This window comes from Mastigoproctus giganteus, chromosome 11, assembly GCF_048544385.1.
Source record: "Mastigoproctus giganteus isolate SK-2022 chromosome 11, ASM4854438v1, whole genome shotgun sequence".
NCBI classification, from domain to species: domain Eukaryota; kingdom Metazoa; phylum Arthropoda; class Arachnida; order Uropygi; family Thelyphonidae; genus Mastigoproctus; species Mastigoproctus giganteus.
In genome coordinates, this window is record NC_143585.1 from 167,080,933 (window position 1) to 167,098,900 (window position 17,968).

Consider the following 17,968-nt stretch of genomic DNA (forward strand, 5'->3'; position numbering starts at 1 on the left):
TGTGTGAATGACCAACCCATAAATTTCAGTCGATATCTGGGAAATTAAAATCCCCCATTATAAGACTCTGATTTACTGGCCCACTCTATTTCCCTGTACAGTTTCTTATTATACTCATCAGAGTCATTAGGCCTATAGCACACTCCTACTCTCAAATTTGATCTCCCAATGCTTATGTTACACCAAACTGACTCGACACTGCACTGTCCAGCGATGTCGACTGGCTTCACTTCCTTGAATTTTATGTGTTTCTAACTAATACTTTAACCGCTCCTCCCTTCCTATCTTATCTATCCTTCCTGTACACATTGGCACCTCCGTAGCCAGGTGGGCAGGAGTAGCAGTGCATAGCACACGCTTCCTGATTAGACCGGGGTTCGAACCCGTGACCACCAAATACGGAGAATGTGGGAAGGTCAGGAAATGACTACCGCATATCCCCAGAGCAATATAGCCTTAGTTGCTAATGCTCCTAAAAACCAAATAACAACTTGTACACATTGTACTCCCCAAATTCCAGGTCTGCATTCCTTATATCGGTGTGACACCATGTCTCTGATATCCCGACAATATCTGCCTTTGATGCTCTGAGCAATACCTCAAATTCATCAATTTTTTTTACAAAACTCCTAGGATTGGTGTACATGCAAGCATACTGGCAACTGTTCCTATTCTTACCTACCGTAATACCATAACACAACCCATGTGTTTACTTGTACCGCAATGACTCCCAGCAATCTCTGAAATACCCTGCATCTTGTTTCCCAGGCTGCTGCTCATTCCAATAGAAGTGCAAGAATCACTTTCACCACTGCCAGTGGCTACTGTTGATCTATTAGTCCTTGTATTCCCCCCCCCCCAAGTTAGCAGTTTTCCGACCCACCTAACACTGCTTCGATAGCTTCAGCAAATATTCTTGCACCCTTTCTACTTAAGTGTATCCCATCCCTGTAGAAGCAGTCTCTCGTGTTAACAAGTACAGACCAGGCTGAAAAAAATTCTACCCCTTCAGCCTTGCACAATCTCTCCAGGGCCGAATTGCAGACACTTTCAAATTCAACCCTAATTCACGGCTTTTTTTCAACAGTGACCTGTACTTGTTAAGTAATTCTGCCAGCCTCCTACTCTTAATATCATTAGTGCCAATGTGAACAACAATATCACCCTTTGTGCCCTTAAAAGATGATATCTACTCTACAACGTCATCAACCTTTGCTCCTGGCAGACATACCCTGGTCCTGTTCCACTTATCATGGTGAAATTTATTATGGGGAATATTATGGTGAAGGGAGTTCCCCTTCACTGAAATCATCAACCATATAAAAAACATAAATAAGTTTTCAGAATCTTCTCTTCATTCCTATTTACTTATTACAATGGTGAAGGAAAAGGGACCAACGGAAAGTGCTAGGAGAAAGTAAATAAAATTGATTTAAAAATGAACATGAATAATTAAGAATTACGAAGCAGGACAAAGTTTGTCATCTATTGCATGGAATTAGGTCTCGCTGCTTCAACAGTTAATACTATTTTAAGGGACAGTGCGTGTATAAAAGAACATGTTAAAAAATCAAAAAACAGTGTTCAGGTGCTATGTCGAAGATGGAAGAGCTATTAATAGGACTTATGCTGTTAGTTAAGAAACACATAAAATCTAAGGAAGTGCATCCAACTGATGTTGAAGAACAATGCAATATTGAGTCTGTTTGGTGTGACATAAGCACTGGGAAAGAAACAATTAGAGCAAGTGTGTGTTAGAGGCCTAATGAATCTGATGAGTATAATGAGCAATTGTGCAGAGAAATAGAGTGGGCCAGTAAATCCGAGTGTCTATTAATAGGGGATTTTAATTTCCCAGATATTGACTGGAATTTGTGGGTTCGTCACACTTTTGTAGATTTACTGGATCATTGTTTTCTACAGAAGCATGTTGGGGAGGCAACTAGAGTGAGTAATACTCTCGATCTGATTATCAGTAGTGATTCTTCACGCATTAAGAATCTGCAGATAAAGGAACCACTAGGTGGCGGTGATCAAAGTGTGCTGAAGTGGGAGTTACTTAAAGAGGTAACTACCATCAAGGTTAAAGGGAAGGCTTTTTGCTTTCGTAAAGGTGACTACTGAGGTCTGAGACAGTATTTAAATTCTATATAGTGGGACCAACTGATGATTTTACCAACAACAAATTCAAAATGGGAAGCATTCAGACAATTAATCTTGGAAGCTACTAGGCTTTTCATTCCAACCAAGAAATACTGTTCAAGAATTAGGCCTAAAAATGGATGTCAGATGAACTAATTAGATATGTGACAGAGAAGAAAAATGCATGGGATACATATAAATTAATGGGTGACAAGGAAGTCTATGATAGATATAAGCTGATATGTACCAAGTCACAAAGGAGGTTAAACAGATGAAGGCAGATTATGAGAAATCTTTGGCAAAGGATGCATATAAAAACAACAAAGAATTCTTTCCATGTGTAAACTCTAGAAGGAAGGGGATGAATCAGATTGGTCCACTTGATATTGATGGTTCAACTGTTCATAATCCTGCTCAGGTAGCTAACAAACTAAATGAATATTTTGCATCAACATTCACACATTAGGAGTTATTCAGGGAGGGGAATGACAGCGATGTATTAAACTCAGGCAGTAAGCAGGATAATCTTGTAATAACTGAGAGTTAAGTGGAGGAGAAATTCCTAAAGATAAACATAAGAAAGGCACCTGGGGTGAATGGAATCTATCCAGTTATATTAATGGAGGTGGAAAAGGGAGTAAGGAAACCCTTAGCCATAATTATGAGAGTTTCCTTGGATTCAGGGGAGGTACCCATGGAGTGGAGATGTGCAAATGTTACCCCAATCCACAAAGGAGGATCAAAGGGAGACACAGGAAATTACAGACCTCTTAGTTTAACTTCTGTTCCACGCAAATTAATGGAGGCACTGATTAAAGAAGCACTGCAGGATCATTTAGACAGGACTTCAGTTATAGCTCTGACACAGCATGGGTTTGTTAAGAGAAAGCCTTGTCTCACCAATTTGATTGGATGCTATGATGTAGTCACAAATGAACTGGATGCAAAAAATAATTTTGATATCATATATTTGGATTAGCATTAGCACAGGGATATGGTGCAAGAAAGCAAGTTTATTCAGCATCAGCCAAAAAAAAAAAAAAAGAAAAAAGAAAAAACCGCTCCCATTTGACCCCTCCGTTCCTTCCAAGTACCTGTCCAGCTCAGCCTTAAATTTTATTTAGGCTATCAACTTCCACAATAAAGGATGGAAGTCTGTTCTACCAACAAACCAACCAACCACCCGCTGGCTAAAGGCAAACTTCCGCACATCTCTCCTACATCTGTGTCTTTCCTCGATTTGAATTTTTGCCCTCTCAAATGATTATTCTGAGCAAGAGGAACAATTCCATCAGCATTGAGCATGCTCAAACCATTCAAGGCTTTATACAAAGGGTACTAGGAAAATTTTGCAATATGACGCAATAATGAATCACAGGAAGCTGCTTGTTGCTGCATGTTGAGACATGTTCATACGTGCATAGTAGCCGCCGCGCCAAGTCGATGGGCTCAGTTATTCATTAGTAGTGACAGTGTAAAGTGCTTGCGATGGCATCGTGGTCACGAAATGAGATAAGGACAGTTTTGCGGTATAATTTCGTGCGTGGTTTAACCATAGACCAGTGCTTAGAAGAAATGACTCTTGCACTAGATGATGATTGTCCACATCGTACAACGATATTCAGGTGGTATAGAGAATTCCAAAGGGGAAATTTAACTCTGGAGGATTCTGAGAGGCCGGGAAGGCCACGAACGTCAGTTACGGAGGAAAACGTTACTGCTGTGAGGAAAATGCTTGACGAAAACAGGCGAGTGACCTACCAACAGATAGAGGATACTTTGGGCCTAAATGCACCAGCAATTCGTTCGATTCTGCAAGATCATTTGCACGTGAAGAAACTTTGTCCTCTCTGGGTGCCGCATCAACTGACTGAAGAGCAGATGACACGACGTGTGACTTGGTGCCGGGAGATGTTAAAAAAGTTTGATAAGGGACAATCTCGGTATGTGAACAACATCGTGACAGGTGACGAGACTTGGCTTTACGATCTGCCGACCAAGGCTCAAAACAAAGTTTGGGTCTTTGATGATGACGACACACCCGTAATTGTCAGAAAATCCCGATCTGTAAAGAAGAAAATGATAGCTGTATTTTTCAAATCGAGTGGAATTGTGGAACGTGTCGTTTTGGACACGCAGAAGACAGTCACAGCTAAGTGGTATACTGAACAATGCCTGCCTAAAGTCATTGGATCTATGAAGAACCTGCGGCCAAAGTCAAGAATGGACACCTGGTACCTCCATGACGATAATGCTCCAGCTCAACGCGCCAAAGCCTGCACCGAATATTTGACCACGACAGGACTGAAACTTCTCGAGCACCCTCCCTACAGTTCAGACCTTGCTCCCTGCGACTTTGCACTGTTCAAGCATGTGAAAATGAAGCTAAAAGGGAGGCGGTTTTCCAGTGATGAGGACCTTCTACGGGCTTGGGACGAGTGTGCTTTACTCCCTAGTGAAACTTGGCAGAACTGGTTTAAAGATTGGTTTCAGAGGATGGAGAGGTGTATTGAATGTAGAGGAAATTACTTTGAAAAAATTAAATAAACAAAGCTGTATTGCAAAACTTTCCTAGTACCCTTTGTACACCTCAATGAGTTCACCTTGCAGGTGCCTAGTCTCCAGACACTGTAATTTGCAGAACTTCAGCCTTTCTTCGTAAGAGCAACCCTTTGTTCCATTCACTAATCTTGTTGCACTTCTCTGTACTCATTCCAACAGCTCTACATCCTTCTTAAAATGGCCTTTGATACTGTTGCACATGGAAGACTGCTGAAAATTGGAGCACTATGGCATGGGAGGCAAATTGCTGCTATGAATAAAGGGATGGTTGAGTTGGAGAAGGCAGAGTGGTAATCAATGGACACTGCTCTTCGTGGACTAATGGACCCTAAGAGACTCCACTAATGTTATTAGTGGAGTCCCTTAGGGTTCAGTGTTGGGTCCATTGTTGTAGATGATATGAATTGGCAGGGTTGTTAACGACAGTACGATGCTGCAGCAGGATCTGGAAAGGTTGGGCAGATGGGCTGAGAGGTGGCAAATGAAGTTTAACAATGATAAATGTAAAGTGCTGCATATGGGTTTGTTGGGAAGCAGTAACCCAGAGTAACTTATCAACTCTGCGTAACCCCAGAGTAATGTATCTACTACACTGACAGTGGTAGAGAATGAAAAGGACCTGGGGGGTAATTGTGCAGGCAGATATGAAGACAGTCTCCAAGAGTAGTTCATGGTGTCTTGTCAATAATATGTCCTTCTAGCAGGAATAAGAAGGTGATATTAGCATTAGCATTAGTAGAGGCATTTGATGCAAGAAAGCAAGCTTATGCAGCATCAGCCAAAAAAAAAAAAAAAAAACCCACTTCCACTTCACCCCTCTGTTCGTTCAAAATACCTGTCCAGCTGAGCCTTAAACTTATTTAGGGTATCAACTTCCACTACAAGGGATGGAAGTCTGTTCCACCAACCAACTACCCGCTGGCTAAAGGCAAATTTCCGCACGTCTATCCTACATCTGTCTTTCCTCAATTTGAATTTATGCCCTCTCAGGTGATTATTCTGAGCGAGAGGAACAATCCCATCAGCATTGAGCATGCTCAAACCATTCAAGGCTTTATGCACCTCTATCTGATCACCTCGCTGGTGCCTAGTCTCCAGACACTGTAATTTGCAAAACTTAAGCCTTTCTTCGTAAGAGCACCCCTTTGTTCCATTCACTAATCTTGTTGCCCTTCTCTGTACTCGTTCCAGCAGCTCTACATCCTTCTTGAAATGAGGCCTCCAGACCTGTATACAGTACTCTAGGTGTGGCCTGACCATCGCCTAATACAAGGGAATAATCACCTCCTTATCCCTGCTGGAAAAATTCCTGTATATAATTGACAATACTCCATGAGCTACTCTTGCAGCCCGTCTGCACTGCTCAGAGAACTTCATATCTGCCTGCAGAACCACCCCCAAGTTCCTTTCATTCTCTACCACTGTCAGTGTAGTACCACAGAGTTGATACGTTGCTCTGGGGTTGCTGTTACCCATGTGTAGTACTTTACATTTGTCAATGTTAAACTTCATTTGCCACCTCTCAGCCCATCTGCTCAACCTTTCCAGATCCTGTTGCAGCAGCATAGTGTCAGTAGTGTCCTTGACAACCCTGCCAACTTTGTATCGTCTGCAAACTTGGACATTAAGCTTGATATACCATCATCAATATCATTTATAAATACAGAAAACAATAATGGACCCAACAATGAGCCCTGAGGGACTCCACTAATAACATTAGTCCACGACGAGCAGTGTCCATTGATTACCACTCTCTGTCTTCTCCCCCTCAACCACCCCTTTATCCCTAGCAGCAATTTGCCTCCAATGTCACACTGCTCCAATTTGTGTAGCAGTCTTCCATGTGCAACAGTATCAAAAGCCTTTCTAAGATCCAAGTATATAATATCAAAGCTATTCCCTGCATCCAGTTCTTTTGTGACTGCATCATAGTATCCAATCAAATTGGTCAGGCAAAGACTTCCCCTTAACAAAACCATGCTGTGTCTGAGCTATAACTGAAGTCTTGTCTAAATGATCCTGCAGTGCTTCTTTAACCAGTGCCTCCATTAATTTTCCTGGAACAGAAGTTAAGCTCACAGGTCTATAATTACTTTTGTCAGCCTTTGATCCTCCTTTGTGAATTGGGGTCACATTTGCACATTTCCAGTCTAAGGGTTCCTCCCCTGAGTCCAAAGAAGCTCTCATAATTATGGCTAATGGTTCGCTTACTTCCTTTGCTGCCTCCTTTAATATAACTGGATAGATCCCATCCACCCCGGGTGCCTTTCTTGTGTTTATCTTCAACAATTTCTCTTCAACTTTACTCCCAGTTATTTCAAGATTCTGTAGCTTACTGCTAGAGTTGAATACACCTCTGCCATTCCCCTCGCTGAATAACTCCTCATGTGTGAATGTCGATGCAAAATATTCATTTAGTTTGTTAGCTACCAGAGCAGGATCATCAACAGTTGACCCATCAATATCAAGTGGACCAATCTGATTCATCCCCCTTCCTTCTAGAGTTTACATAAGTAAAGATGCCAAGGATTTCTCGTAATCTGCCTTCGCCTGGATAACCTCCTTTGTAACTTGGTTGCATATCAACTTGTATCTATCATAGGCTTCTGTGTCATGTGTTAGTTTGTAAGTATCCCGTGCATTTTTCTTCTCTGCCATATGCCTCATTAGTTCATCTGACATCCATTTTGGCCTAAACCTTGAACAATATTTCTTAGTTGGTATGTAAAGCCTAGTAGCTTCCAAGATAAGTTCTTTGAATGCTTCCCATTTTGAATTTGCTGTTGGTAACATCATCAGTTGGTCCCACTGTATAGAATTTAAATACTGTCTCAGTCCATCGTAGTCGCCTTTACGGAAGCAATAACCCTTTCCTTTACCCCTAATGGTAGTTACCTCTTTGAGTAAGTCCCACTTCAGCACACTGTGATCACTGCCACCTAGTGGTTCATTTATCTGCAGATTCTTAATGCATGAAGAATCACTGCTGATAATCAAATCAAGAGTATTACTCCCTCTAGTTGTCGCCCGAATCATCCAATAAATCCACAAAAGCCCTGCTAGTGTGTGAGTGACCAGCCCCCAAATTCCAGTCAATATCTGGGAAATTAAAATCTCCCATTATAAGACTCTCTGCTTTACTGGCCCACTCTATTTCCCTGTACAGTTTCTTATTATACTCATCAGAGTCATTAGGCCTATAGCACACTCCTACTCTCAATTTTGATCTCCCAATGCTTATGTCACACCAAACTGACTCAACACTGCACTGTCCAGCGATGTCGACTGGCTTCACTTCCTTGGTTTTTATGTGTTTCTTAACTAATAGCGTAACCCCTCCCCCCTTCCTATCCTGTCTATCCTTTCTGTAGACGTTGTACTCCCCAAATTCCAGTTCTGCATCCCTTATATCTGTGTGACACCACGTCTCTGATATCCCAACAATATCTGCCTTTGATGTTTTGAGCAATACCTCAAATTCATCAAATTTATTTACTAAACTCCTAGCATTGGTGTACACGCAAGTATACCTGCACCTGTTTCTATTCTTAGCTATCCTAACACAACCCATGTGTTTACTTGTACCGCAATGGCTCCCAGCAGTCTCTGAAATATCATGCATCTTGTTTTTCAGGCTTCTGCTCATTCTAATAGAAGCAGTGCAAGAATCTCTTTCACCTCTGCCAGTGGCTACTGTCAATCTATTGGTCTTTGTCTCCCCCCAAGCTAGCAGTTTTCCGACCCACCTAACACTGCCTCGATAGCATCAGCAAATATTCTTGCACCCTTTCTATTTAAGTGTATCCCATCCCTGTAGAAGCAATCTCTCCTGTTAACAAGTACAGTCCAGGCTGAAAAAAATCTACCCCTTGAGCCTTTCACAATCTTTCTAGGGCCGAATTGATCGACAAGGCTCTCGTCATATACTCCCTCCTATCGTGTCTGGGCAGAATTGCAGACACTTTCAATTTCAACCCTAATTCTCGGCTTTTGTTCAACAGTGACCTGTACTTGTTAAGTAATTCTGCCGGTCTCCTATTCTTAATATCATTAGTGCCAACGTGTACAACTATATCACCTTTTGTGCCCTTAAAAGATGATATTCGCTCTACAACGTCATCAACCTTTGCCCCTGGCAGACATACCCTGGTCCTGTTCCACCTATCCTTTTTACAAAGCATGTTCCCCGTTTCCCTGACAATAGAGTCACCAACAACTACTAGTTCCTTCGGGACCAGCGCATTCTGCCTTGGGGGTTGCCTCTGTGTCACGTGATGCCCAAGTGCAAGCTCTGGCGTTGATGTGGGCAGCTGAGAGCTTGATGGGCCCCTCAATTTAGTTTCTTCGAGGGCATCCACCGTGTCCTTCAAGCTCTCATATAGGCCCACAAGAACGCTGAGTTGTTGCCTAATATCGACACACTCCTTGCATCGCGCACACACAAAGACATCCCCCATGGCAATATCATGTCCCATACCCGATTGCTCTGCAATCATCAAGCAAACAGTGCATTTTATAAGGCTGTGAGTCAGAGGACAACTGCCCTCCTCAGTTCTGCTCTGAGCCACAGCACTTCCATTAGCTTGAGCCTTTTGCTTTGCTGCTCTGGTCTGAGTCATGATTTTATTAATTAATTATATTACGTTTGTAATCTAAGTCGTTATATGTATTTATTTAAAAGTACAATTTAACTGCTAACGAAGTTCAACTAACGCTATCTAGTACGGTATATAACTATCGTATCACAAAGGCGGGAAAGTTACGAACGGTAAATCTACGGACACTTAAGTATTAATTAACTTTCAAATCTCGCTGTCTCAATTCAGAATAAACTAACGATCCTTACTAGGTCTATAAGCTACTTACAGAAATAATTCGATGTAAAAATATTCAATCAAGCGGCTAAATATGGCTAAAGAACTTCTCGTTCAGCGGAGTTGCAACACGTGGATACCCTTACCGATACTTTTATGCAATTACAAGGCCGAGTAAAGAATAAATACACCAAATTAATCAGAAAATCACAAAATAATGTTATACTACTAAATTTAAATCAAAAGTTTTAGAAAAACAATAATTTCAAATCAATAAATAAGAAAAATCCAGTTAGCGGCTTTGAATGCGACTGTCTCCTAGTAGTCTCGTCAGCAGAACTGACGAGGCTACTTGGAGAATATCCTCTGAATATCCTCTTGTATAAGGCAATGGTCAGACCACACCTTGAGTACTGTATACAGGTCTGGAGGCCTCATTTTAAAAATGATGTCGAGCTGTTAGAACGAGTACAGAGAAGGTTAACAAGATTAGTGTATGGAACAAAGGGTTGCTTTTACAAAGAAAGGCTTAAGTTTTGCAAATTACAGTGTCTGGAGACTAGGCACCTGAGAGGTGATCTGATTGAGGTGTATAAAGCCTTGAATGGGTTGAGCACGCTGAATTCTGAGGGGATCCTTCCACTTGTTCAGATTATGAACCTAAGGGGACATAAATTCAAATTAAGAAAAGACAGATGTAGATTAGATGCGCGGATGTTTGACTTTAGACAGCAGGTGGTTGATTGCTGGAACAAACTTCCATCTTTCATTGTAGAAGTTGATAGCTTAAATAGATTCAAAGCGAAACTTGACAAACATTTGGAGCGAGTGGATGGGTGAAATAAGGGGGTTTTTTTTGTTTTTTTTTTTTTTTTTTTGGCTGATGCTATATAAGCTTGCTTTCTTGCATCATGTGCCTTGGCTAAGGCTAATGCTAAAGGAACAATGCATTTAAGATCAATAGTAATCAAAAAACAGCGTTCAAGTACTATATCGAAGATGGAAGAGCTATTAATAATACAGATGGAAAATCAGATTCAGAAGCAAATGCCCGAGTCCAATGGCGAGTCAAGCAAAAGCAATAAGTATTTATGAAGATATTAAGGATAAGTATGCCGAACTACAAGCCAAGTTCGTGGAAAGCAATGATGGTTTAATAGGGTCACACATCGCACTGGTTTCCAAAACATTTAAAGAATGCGGTGAAGCCGCCAGTGCCGATTCTGCAGCTACAAAGAAATTTTGTGACGTGTTGGGAAAAACACCTTCTAAATCTCCACAGCCTTCAACTTCTGCAATGGATTGCTTATCAGCTGGAGAGTTAATTCTGGCAATGATGCTCAAAAGGTAAAACTTGCTGATGTTATGCCTGTCTCCTCTCTCTTTTTGTAATTTTATAATTTTTGTAATTTTGTACACTTTTGTAATTTTTCCCGTGCACGAGATAAAAATATTGAATAAATAATTCTATTGCATGTTCATCAAACATTTATTTTTTGCTTGAATCAAAGACAATCAAATTTGTGTGTGCTGTATAAGCAATTAGGGAAATTCCAACTTACGTAAAATTCCGACTTATGTAGCTTTCCATGAAATGCAACATTTACGTAAGTTGGGGAGTGGCTGTATATGTTTTACTGTAAGTGTTTGCGAGCAGTGCGGACACTGAGGAGGATCATTTCCTGTAAGCAGATATAGGTATGTGAGGTGAGTGTGTTCTATTCGGGTTCTGGCTAAGATTACTTCTTTTCTATTTTTACGAAGGCTAGAAGTCCATAATTGTGGTTCAGTTGTTGTTTGTTTGCATTTTCCACAGAAGTGTCCATTGTTCCATGCATGTTCTCTGTTTACTGTGTCTATAATCAGGATATGAGAATAAATCATTTATAGGCAATGTTGGAAGGATGCTTTTCAGCATCATCTGCACATTCATTTCCTGGAATACCACTGTGGCCAGGGATCCAAGAGAAGACAACAGTTTGCTGATGCTGATGAAGATGCATCAGTTTATGTCTTATGAGTTTTAAAAAAGAATAGTTAGATGAAGAAGTGCCTTTCAAAATCGGTATATATCATACAGTTGATTCCGGTTAATTGGGACACATCGGGATTAGTGCATTTTGGCTCGATTAAGCGGTTGCCCCAATTATCCGAAGTTTCACGTAAAAAAAGTTAAAAATACAATGGATCCCCGCTTTACAATTGGTTCACTATACAATCAAATCACGTTACGATGGCATCACCTAAGTAAAGTACTGTTCACTGTATGATATGTAGTAAGCGCTGTTCATTGTGATCGTGTTTGTGAATTGAATTTTAGTTCTATTAAACAGGGATTCTAATTAGCGAAAATAGGAGGAATATTATCCACAGGCTATAAAAGTAAAGATATATTAAGCAAAAATTTACCCTTTATTACCTTACCAATTAAAAAATTAAATGATACGTGAAAATCGGAATTAATATGTACTGTAATATGTACATACTAACTAGTTGACATTTGTCAATGTTCACTGACATTTGTGGGTGGGGGTTAAAATTCAAAACAGTAAAAAGATAAGCAATCAATAACAAAGGACATGGCACACACAAATCGCAAGTAACACAACACGTGCAAGTGAGAACGGAATAACAAGTTACGAATCTTTAAAAATAGGAATGAAGAGAAGATGATTCTGAAAATTAATTTTTTTATATGATTGAAGATTTCATGGAAGTATAAACACATTTTACCATAATAACCCACAGAATTCCAGCTGTCAGTATTATTGCAAATTCAATAAGGTCGAGTTTACTATCCGTTTATGATAGACTGCGCTAACAGAAAAGCCCAATAAACAGGTGACTGCTATTGTTTTTATTGTTTTATGGTTGTGACCTCCAGAAATCGGACCGAACCACGTGGTACGGTCAGAGACATTCGCAGGGTGATCTCCAGTGCTGCGGTCTCCTGCCGCGATTAAATGGCATGTTGTCCCAATTAAGCAAAGTAAACCCTGGCTATTTTCTCGAATGGGTTCTGTTTTTTAAGATTTGCCCCAAATAAACGGCTGCCCCGATTAACCGGTGACCCAAATAATCGGAATCCACTGTACTTTTATTTATTGACAGGAGTGAGATGTTTTTCAGAGCAATCTTAATGGCATGAAGCTCTGCAGTATAACTGCTGCATTTGGCTGGAAGTGAAAATGAAACAGTTGTATTAGGGAAGACAGCAGCTGCACCCACTTGATTGTTAGACTTTGAACCATCAGTATAGATCTTGGTAAAGTGGGAGTACTTTTGTGTATGAGCAAAATGTAGTTGTTGGATGTTAATATTTGCTATGGAACCTTTACCATTGCTCAAAAATATTCACCAGAAGAAAGTGTGAAGGTAGTCCACAGGGGATCTGGATCTTTTGATTCGCTGAGGATATTATCAAGCTGAATGGTTCCAGCTTTTTGTTAGATTCTGCAGTCTGATACAAATAGGCCGAATTGTTCTGGGTTTATGTGCATAGCGGATTTTCCACTGAGGATCATGCACTAGTGATCAAATAGGATGAGTAGGCAGGTTTTTAATTTTAGCTGAGTAGTTCATCAGCAGTATCTTTCTTATGATGCTAAGTGGAGGTTCGTGAGTCTGAACATAACTTTGAACTGGTGATGTTCCGTATGCACCTAAGGCTATCCTAAGAGAAGAGTGATGGATGGGTGCTGTTACGTTGTTATTATTTGGTTTTTAGGAGCTTAGCAACTAAGGCCATATTGCCCCGGGGATATGCGGTGGTCATTCCCTGACCTTTCTGCATTCTCCATATTGTCTCTATTAGCAAGTCCCTGGATCACCATTTTTGGTGATGCTGCTGCATTTTCCAGGCATCATTATATGATGAAAGGGGAGAGCTTGCTAACAGGTTGTGGTGACAGAAAATGGATAATCAGGAAGGCTGGTGATTCCTGTCTGCCAGTGTCTTTTTTCAATCTCTTCGAGGTAGAGAAGTTATGGTCCGTTTCATGGTTTTCACATTGAGCACAATTGGGATCTAAATGTGGATATTCATTGGTTTCCACTTCTGCTCCTTTTAGCCCTGAGGGTTGGTTTATCCCCTGGTTACCGGCTCCGCTACGTGGAGGCAGGAGAAGTGTCACCAGGGACCAAGCAATAAGAAGTTAGTGGTTAGTATGTTAGAGAAGTAGTTATATATACAAAAGAAAGGTGTCTTTCCTTTCTTGTAGGAAGCTTCCCTCTTTATTTACAAAGAGCTAGAAAATATCTTTGAAAGTAAAGGCATTAAAAATCTCTTTAACAACTTCTCTACAGAAAAAAACGCTTTCAAATTCACTTTGCAAATTGCTAGATCACTCACTTGGCACTCGGGGACCAACTCTGAAAGCCCCTAGAGCGACTCTCAAGAGCACTGTGCTGGATTGTGTTTAATTGCTCAAAAGTAATTTTTCTCACAGTCATACATTGGAGAACCATTGTCCAAGCAAGACCTGATGAGAGCTCTATAAAGATGGATAAGGGTATATCGATCAGCGCTCCACGACAAGGATGACACATACTGGGCATATTCAACTTCTTCAAACAATTCAAATATAGGCCACATATGCTTGAAAATTCAGTTTCCTATCTAGTATCAGGTCGAGAAATCAGACAGTGTGAGCAAGAGGAACTGGCACGTTATTTATCTTTAGCTCTGGATCAAAATGAAGTGACTGAAGTGTACAGAAATGAGGGGTAGTGGATTTCTGTTCTGCAAGATGATATCCATTGCATAAGGTCCAGGACTGAATTATGGTTAAAGCAATTTGTAGCTGTCTTTCGACAGTATTCATACCTTGCGATAGGCAGGATAAGGTAAGGTTGTTGGCATACAGGTATACTTAAATTGTTGGCCCTAATCGCAAATAGGGTTGGACTCAATATGGAATGTTCTGGAATGTGAGATGCTGACAGCATGTTTGATTCCAGACTTGAAATGTGTGCAATTTTAAAAAGTTCTGAATTATTAAAGGGAAGATTATTAAAATTCTGAATTATTAGCCTCTCAGGCCTCCGTAGCCAAGTGGTCAGGAGCGGGAGTGCAGTAGCACACGCTCTTTGAGTAGACCGGGGTTCAAGCCCCTGACTGCTGAATACGGTCGATCTGCCAACCACACTGGACCAGCGTGGCAGATTATGGTCCATTTCCCTCAGCATGAATTGTTGAGGAGGCTTCCATCCTGCAGTGGGTTGATAATGGCTGCACTTTACTTTACTTTACTTTACTTTACAGTCCTAACTTATGCATATCTTTAATGATGCCATGACGCCATGTGGTGCCAAATGCTTTATGAATATCCAGGTTAACTATCACTAGATGTCTCCTGACGAAGACATTATGAATGTTAAATTCAATTTTTACAAGTAAATCTAGGGTGGACTTGTTTTTACAGAAGTCAAATTAATGATCAGAAAGTAGATTTTGGGAGTCTATAATCCAGGTGAGCCTCTTATGTACTATCCTTTCAAATATTTTTTCACAAACAGCTTGTCAATGATATCAGTCTGCAATTCTGAATTTGTGAAGGATCTTTTTCGTTTTTTCATATGGCGCAAATACAGTAATGACGCCAAGAGAGGAGGTATGTATTTTCGGAAAAGAGCAATAATATGCATCGATTGGGTTCATATAGAAGGTTCGGCATACTTTAGTGAATTCTGTCTGGTCCTGCTGCACTAGATGGAGGTTTGCTCAGGGATTCTTTCAGCTCAGCAAGAGTAAAGGGCTGGTTATACAGAAGTGAGCAACTAGTTGAAAAATTCAACTTAATACATTCTTCATTAGATTTAATGCGTTGAAAGGAGGTCACATAAGAGGAAGACACAGAAAGATTATAGAAAGATAATGCTAAAGCATTTCAATATCAGTAGGAGAGGATAAGTCCTGCCCATTCCATTGTATTATTGGAGACTGCAACAGTAGAAATTTCCCATTGAGTGTTTGTATTTTTTTCCAGATAATCCAAGTTTCAGTATTTTTGTTAATAGTTCAGGCAAAGTTAATCCGGAGTCGTGTTTTTCTTTTTTTCCTAATTTTTCTTGCTCTGGCTCTGAGTTTTTTGAAAACAATTAGATTGGCAATAGTTGGGAATTTGTGAAATTGGTTCCAAGCACAATTTTTTTCTCTTTTCACTTTGGAGAAATCTTCATTCCACCATGGGTTTTGGTGTATCCGTTTGCAATGGTCTGATTTTGGAATGGAAATTTTTTTGGCTGCCGACAATATATGACTGGTAATGTGATCGGTCATATGATCAGTATGTTGTTGATGTGCATACTGTTGGTTGAGTAGGACACCAGTAGAATAGTTTTCTAGTCTGCTTTGTGGAAATTCCAAGTTCGGGATTTAGGGCACGACCTGACCTGTGTTTGAATTGAACTTATAATAGGAAAATGGTCACTGTGGAATGGATCATTCAGCACTAACCGTTCCATGCTTGAAAAAGATGTTGAAGAGATGGATAAGTCTATGGCAGATGTTTGTACTACCTGTAGGTAGTTGAACATGAGTTGGAGAGCAAGTGTTTAATGCAGTTAGATTATGGTTAGCTAGGAATGTTTCAATTAACTGGCCTCTCCTATCCATGGTGGAAGATCACCACAGTGGATGGTGACCACTGAAATCACCAAGTAAACAGACAGGAGGTGCCCATTATGTATGTTAAAATCTTGTCAAGTTCAGTCTGACAACAAGGATAATTAGGTGATATATAAACAGATGCAAGGGTTAACGATATTCCCATTGCCATTCAAACTGCTACAACTTCTAAGGAGGTTTTTCTAGTTGGAGATGTCTTGATGGTATGGTAGTTTTGACAAGAATAGCTACCCCTCCATGAGGAAAAGAGTCAGAATCCCTATCTCACCTACACTTACTATAGTTCTTGAATTTTAGAGAAACTTTTAGTGATAAAAATGTATCCTGTAAGCATGTGCTTACTGCGTTAGTTTGTATGAGAAAATCATTCAGGTCATCTACATTACTGCGTAATCCTCAGCAGTTCCATTGTAGGATATTTATTCATTAGCATTAGTAGAGGCATATCATGCAAGAAAGCAAGCTCATGCACCATCAGCCAAAAAAAAAAAAAAAAACTTCCACTTCACCCCTCCGTTTGTTCGAAATACCTGTCCAGCTGAGCTTTAAATTTATTTAGGCTATCAACTTCCACAACAAGGGATGGAGGTCTGTTCCACCAATCAACTACCCGCTGGCTAAAGGCAAACTTCCGCAAATCTATCCTACATCTGTCTTTCCACAAATTGAATTTATGCCTTCTCAGGTGATTATTCTGAGCAAGAGGAAGAATCCCATCAGCATTGAGCATGCTGAAACCATTAAAGGCTTTATACACCTCTATCAGATCACCTCGCCGGTGCCTAGTCTCCAGACACTGTAATTTGCAAAACTTAAGCCTTTCTTCGTAAGAGCACCCCTTTGTTCCATTCACTAATCTTGTTGCCCTTCTCTGCACTCATTCCAGCAGCTCTAAATCCTTCTCGAAATGAAGCCTCCAGACCTATATACAGTACTCAAGGTGTGGCCTGACCATTGCCTTATACAAGGGAATAATCACCTCCTTATCCCTGCTAGAAAAATTCCTGTATATCATTGATAAGACACCATGAGCTACTCTTGCAGCCCGTCTGCACTGCTCAGAGAACTTCATATCTGTCTGCACAATTACCCCCCAGGTCCTTTTCATTCTTTACCACTATCAGTGTAGTACCACAGAGTTGATATGCTGCTCTGGGGTTGCTGTTTCCCATATGTAGAACTTTACATTTGTCAATGTTAAACTTCATTTGCCACCTCTCAGTCCATCTGCTCAACCTTTCCAGATTGGGTTTATTTGAGGAAGAATGATGTGACTGTTTTATCTGAGAAGGTTTATCTCTGCTTAGTTTTGATTTTTCATTTCTGGGAAAGGTTGGGCGTCCTGTGTCCATGGCATCATTGGTATGTAATTCTAGTACTGTGTCGTCATCCTCTGACTGAACCTCCGTTTCCATGTTACTATAGTGTGGTTTCACTTTCTACAGGTCATCTACATTACACAGTAATGTAGATGACCATCAGTTGGGATGATGATTGGCTGTTAATTTCTTATTGCACATTAGCACAGTTTTGGCCCAGACGTCAAAGGAAATGTTTAGTTCTATGGAGACATCTGTTTGAGTTGCAACTGAACAGCTGTTTTTAGTGACCGATTCGTATGATCAGCTAGGCATGGCTAACACTATTTACTTCCTTGCTTCAGGATATGTGACTTTATGCTCCACTTTATATTTCTGGATTTTTTTTGCCTGTTTTCCAAAGGTCACATGCTTTAGAAAATTCAAGATGGCTTCCTTTACAGTTTGGGCAAGTAGGAGTGGAAGCAGTCAGTCTCCTTGGGAATGCTCCTTAGAGCCACAAA

General features: G+C 40.5%; 1 protein-coding gene across 3 annotated transcripts in view; it reads right to left on the bottom strand.

The window, feature by feature from the left end:
- The window catches only part of Ent2 (Equilibrative nucleoside transporter 2), a 500,966-nt gene that overhangs the window by 266,460 nt on the left and 216,538 nt on the right, over positions 1-17,968 (bottom strand). The window lies entirely within an intron of this gene.